Here is a 6,000-nt window from a genome sequence, read left to right on the forward strand (position 1 = left end):
GTTCCTCCTGAATTTTGAAATTTTACTGTTTTGTTATTTTGAGGAGATACAGGAGTTAGATTTTTCCAGATAAAAATGAATAGAAGCATTCTTTTATTTTGCAAATGGCTGTTTCATCCCTCTTCCTAGTCCTGTGACATTGCCAGTTCTGTTTTTTTTAATATTACCAAGTGGCTTTTTAAATGTCTCTCGTGCAAATGGAAAAGTTAGTTTTCAGAGAAAACTGGACACGTATCTATATTCAAGTTATACAGTGTTTCATATTTAATTGTTCCCCCAAATGTATGCTTTTCATATAATGCAGAATAAACTGTGTTACTTGAAAAGACAGCATAGATGTGCAAGACCTTTTGACTCACCTGGTAGGACTGGGTGAGCCCTGGGGATTCTTAGGTGTCTTGGACAGTCTATCAAAAAGACCCAGATTCACTTTTCACCACAACTACTACCACCTACTGAGCATCTGTTAGGCTGCGTAGTCACTGTGTGTCTTCAGGCCAGTTACATGGACACGATGGAAGCTTCCATTTTTAAAATTAAGGAGAAACAGTACCTCCCTAGAGAGATGTGGTAAAGATTCAATAAGATAGTGTCCGTGAATGCTCAGCCAGTGCCTAGCCCAGACTGTGTTCCCAACAGACTTATGACTTTATGATTATGGTTCAGTCAAAAGTAATTGCGAGTCATGACCTTGCTCTCATTTGAGGAAAATGTGTTTGGGTTCACACCTAGAACTGTGGGGCTACATCACGTTACTGAGCCTTGAGAAAGGAAACTCAGCTGTTTAAACACGTTCAGAACATTGACTCAGTCCCGGGCACTCTGCCAGACACTGCGGTATGCAAATACCCTTTTGCATGGCCCTTGCCCTCAGGGAGCTAGAAAGGTAGGCTTTAACACACTGAGCTTAAATCCTTCATCCTTGGTAAAACTGTGACATGTAGATAGGGCTTCACTGTTTCAACTAAGACTCTGAGATGAAAAGTTCCTAAAAGGCAGAGATGAGATTTGAATCTTGGTCTGTCTAAATAAAAACTCAAAACTTTCTATTGACCCAATATCTTATTTAACCTTCATATCAATCTAATTGGTAAGAAGTAGTGATAAACCCTACATTGTACATACATTCACATGCCCTTATAGAGAAGGTGACACGTACAAGCCTTGGTCCTGGAAATTCAAATGGGAACAAAATACAATCTCTTCCTTCAAAAGTGGACACTCTGGTGGGGATGCTAAAGGACACAATTATGTACAAGAAAGGACATCGAGGAAGGCTTCACAAATGCCTGGAAGCGTGAAGTATGGTAACAGCAAAAAACAGGCTCAGAAAGGTTCAATTATTTGCCCAAGATACATAGCTAGTCAGTGGCAAAGTCCAGGATTTGAACCCAAATCTGCCTGGTTCCGTTTATTCTCGCAAAGAGTCAGATGTGACTGAAGCAACTTGGCATGCATGCACACATGAGCACTCAAGGCTGTAGGACCTTCTGGAGATGATCTCAGATTTGGGTGGAAAATGGGATGTAGGGCATCAGAAAGACTGCTCTCTACCTGCGTTCACTCTATGTCTTGTTTGAATATTAGATTGCCATAAAATTAATAGTCCTTTGGACCTCTGCCACCTTAACTGATTAATATTCCCCAACGAATACCTAATATTGTGCTTCAAAGTGTTTTCAAAGCAATTTCTGTATGTAGACACTGTGTTATCTGATCTTCACAACACTCTCAGGGGCAAATGGTTCCCTTCCCATTATTGCCATGAAGGAAAACAAGTCTTGGAAGAAGAGCCATGCCCTAGGTCACACGGCTACATGGATGGTGGAGCTGGGTTGAGAATGCAGGACTCCTGAGCCCTCCCAATGTCCACTCCCTTCAGCTCCAGCCTCTGCCTAGTATGGCTGAGAAAATGTAAAGGAGAGGTTCTTAAGTTTTGGTGCCATGTATCCCTTGGGAAATCTGGTGAAGCCTATGAACCCTCTATCAAAATAGCACTTTTCAGTTCAGTTCAGTTCAGTCGCTCAGTCGTGTCCCACTCTGCGACCCCCTAAATTGCAGCACGCCAGGCCTCCCTGTCCATCACAAACTCCCAGAGTTCACTCAAACTCACGTCCATCGAGTCAGTGATGCCATCCAGCCATCTCATCCTCTGATGTCCCCTTCTCCTCCTGCTGCCAGTCCCCTCCCAGCATCAGTCTTTTCCAATGAGTCAACTCTTCACATGAGGTGGCCAAAGTACTGGAGTTTCAGCTTTAGCATCATTCCTTCCAAAGAACACCCAGGACTGATTACCTTCAGAATGGACTGGTTGGATCTCCTTGCAGTCCAAGGGACTCTCAAGAGTCTTCTCCAATACCACAGTTCAAAAGCATCAATTCTTCAATGCTTAGCTTTCTTCACAGTCCAACTCTCACACCCATACATGACTACTGGAAAAACCATAGCCTTGACTAGATGGACCTTTGTTGGCAATGTAATGTCTCTGCTTTTGAATATGCTATCTAGGTTGGTCATAACTTTCCTTCCAAGGAGTAAGCGTCTTGCAATTTCATGGCTGCAGTCACCATCTGCAGTGATTTTGGAGCCCCAAAAAAATAAAGTCTGATACTGTTTCCACTGTTTCCCCATCTATTTCCCATGAAGTGATGGGACCAGATGCCATGATCTTAGTTTTCTGAATATTGAGCTTTAAGCCAACTTTTTCACTCTCCACTTTCACCTTCATCAAGAGGCTTTTTAGTTCCTCTTCACTTTCTGCCATAAGGGTGGTGTCATCTGCATATCTGAGGTTATTAATATTTCTCCCAGCAATCTTGATTCCAGCTTGTGCTTCCTCCAGCCCAGCGTTTCTCATGATGTACTCTGCATATAAGTTAAATAAGCAGGGTGACAATATACAGCCTTGATGTACTCCTTTTCCTATTTGGAACCAGTCTGTTGTTCCATGTCCAGTTCTAACTGTTGCTTCCTGACCTGCATATAGGTTTCTCAAGAGGCAGGTCAGGTGGTCTGGTATGCCCATCTCTTTCAGAATTTTCCGGAGTTTATTGTGATCCACACAGTCAAAGGCTTTGGCATGGTCAATAAATCAGAAATAGATGTTTTTCTATTAAATACTTTTAAATACATGAAATACTTTTTTCTATTAAATACTTTTAAATACATGGAATAAAAAGGTATTGAAAGAATACCACTATCAAAACACATGTGTGACATAGTAACATATGTGCTCCTGTAACATATTAAATAACAATGAGTAATGACAGCTCTAATAACCATTATAATTTTGAAGTACATGAACATAAATATTTCCAAAAATATGCAATAACTTGTGATATGATAATATCATACTTGTGGAAAAATCACAGGTACTGCTAACACCTCTGCATTTTGTTTGCCTGCATTTATAATGGAAGAAAATGCCAAGTCTCAGTTAGAGGTCAGTGGAAATCTAAACATATTTTTTCCATCCAAATTCACATGCTTCCTAAGTTCTTTCCACAGTCTCTAAGTTAAAAAAAAAAAAGCTCCTCATAGAGGAGGTTGATGAAATGTAAACTGAGAGCCCCCAAAGTGGGACCAGGATTAATTTCCTTAAATACATTAGTGCCCATCACATAGCACCAGTAAATTTTATAAATGGTAGAAATACTGATTTTTTTTTGAAATGGTGAAATTCCAAGTCAATGCAAAGCTGGCAGAAGGGTCCCCCAGCCTGTATTTCTGGGTGAAGAAGTGACAGATGAGCTTCAGTGTGAGCAAACACTAAGTGAGGCATTTAGGAAACAGCGAGCCAAATGCTATTCACAAGATGTTAGTCTCCAAACCGTCAGCTGCAGCACAGGAAAGGGAACTGAGAGCTGTTGGAGAGAAGGCCCTGAGGACATCTGTCCAATGTGTGGTTGGAATCATAAAAAGACAACAAATTCTAAACATGTTAAAAAATAGGAACAAAATATAAGACATCATCTTATTCTCATTTTTTAAAAAAAGTTTCATACCCACATCAGTACAACAGTGTGTCTCCATGTGGCTGGGCCTCCAGACATGAAATTCAACATTTCAGTTCAAATGTTGCTCAAGTCATTTTGTCCGAGATGCTTCGCCAGCCAGTAGGGAATGCAAGGATGAATATGACAGGGTACCTATCCTTGAGTTTGAAGAGGAGTTCCAAGAATGAAGACTGCTGGGTTTCAATAACAAAATATGTTCTATTGTGTGGACCAGAACCATATAGACCAAGAGAAAAACCTGGAATACTGAATTCAGTATTTTTCACATAAGTTCCTTTACCCTCCCCTCTCCTGCTCCCTCTCCCTCCGCCTCTGTCTTTCACACACACACATACAGACACACGTGTGTGCAGCACTTGGCACCACCAGTATTACAATCATGCTTTATTTATTCAGCAACAGAAGACACTGAAGTATTTGAGTTTACAGGATAACTGAAACATGAAACATCCTTCCAATGTCAATTGTTATTTAAAAAATCATTTTAAATGAAAACATTTCTAGGATGTTTTATATCCATTCCCATACTGTTAGAGGATGCTGGACCTGTCCTGACCTTGCTGTGATGGCACCATATTGAATCATCATAATAACTATTAACTAAAAACGTTAGTTATGAGAAAACTGATGAGAAAAGAATATTCTAGAAATGCTGCAGAGGTGGGCAGGCACTTTTAGCCCTTCAGACAGTTGAGTAATCTGTATCTAGTGGTCCCACGGGCAGCTCTTAGCCCCGGCATTTCTAGAATGATGAGCCTGCATTAGCATAGGTAGGTAGTGCTGCTGGAGGCTGCTTTTAGCCACTTAATGAGGAAGGATGTATATCAGTGGAATCAGCCAGATTCACCAACCTCTGCCCAAATATGCTAGTGAGAAATACTACCATGAAATGGCAATTTGGTTTATGAGACAGCTAACTGAAGCAAATTGGACTCCTTGGTTCTGTCCCTGGCCCCAAGCCCTTAGACAAGTCACTCAGTCTCTGGGTCCCATGAGAGGATGGGAGAGATGATGCTTGCATTGCTGGCTAAGCTTTTCTTTCTCACTCAACTAATAGAACCGAGTAGGGCCATGACAGAGTCCCTCAGCCTGTAGAGGCCCAGGTTGATGAGCATGTGCTCTGGCCAGTGTTCAGAAAGTGAATCTACACTGTTCTCAACTTGGCAAGCCAGTGTCAGCGCAGGGCTCATAGCACATGAGAGTCCTGAGGGACAAAGGTGGCGGGAGGCACAGGTAGAGATATTTCGCTGCCATCCTCTCCCATGTGAACGCTCCGGAGACTGTATTTACTCCTTTCTGCCTCCAGTTAGCCCATGATTCCCTCCTCCTTCACTCAGAAAGGCACAGGGACAGAATAAAATCATACCTACTGCAGACACCAAGCCCCAAGGCCAGTCTAGAATCAGACTTTCTATGGTCACCTGAGCATAACTCTGCTGCGTCCAGCAAGGCAGTCAGAGCTCTAGCAGCAGCTGCTTCAGCTGGTTCTCATGCCTCAGGCTGTCCTCTGCAGTGGAGTAAAGGAAGCTTGTTGAGTCTGTGCGACTCCCAAAGCAGGCTATTCTCATGCAACTCAGTGTAGCGACAGTGGGCTGGAATGGAAGCATCCCAGCTCACGTTCACAGGGAAGCAGGTATGTCTCACTCACATAAAGGCTATGGTCCAGAAGTGGACACTTGGAGTAGGATGGAGTGGCCCCTCTGGTTCTTCATTTCTCTGTGAAATATCAGGACCGGCTTATGTGGCATCAACATGCATATTGGTTCCTAATAGATGTTACCCTGAATGTACATACTACCGATCCCAAGAAATACAAATGCCTTCTAAGTACTGCTCCCATCTTTTACCTATCCAGTTTGTTGCTGACTGACTAGTACATATGTCAGCTTTAACAGCCTGTCCCGTGGGCTCTTGCCCTTCTTAGCCCTAAGAACCTTCCTTCCCCGGCCAGGAAGCAGCACTGCAGAGGGTGTGCCTTGCTCAC

The sequence above is a fragment of the Bos mutus genome, chromosome X (genome assembly GCF_027580195.1).
Source record: "Bos mutus isolate GX-2022 chromosome X, NWIPB_WYAK_1.1, whole genome shotgun sequence".
NCBI lineage: Eukaryota > Metazoa > Chordata > Mammalia > Artiodactyla > Bovidae > Bos > Bos mutus.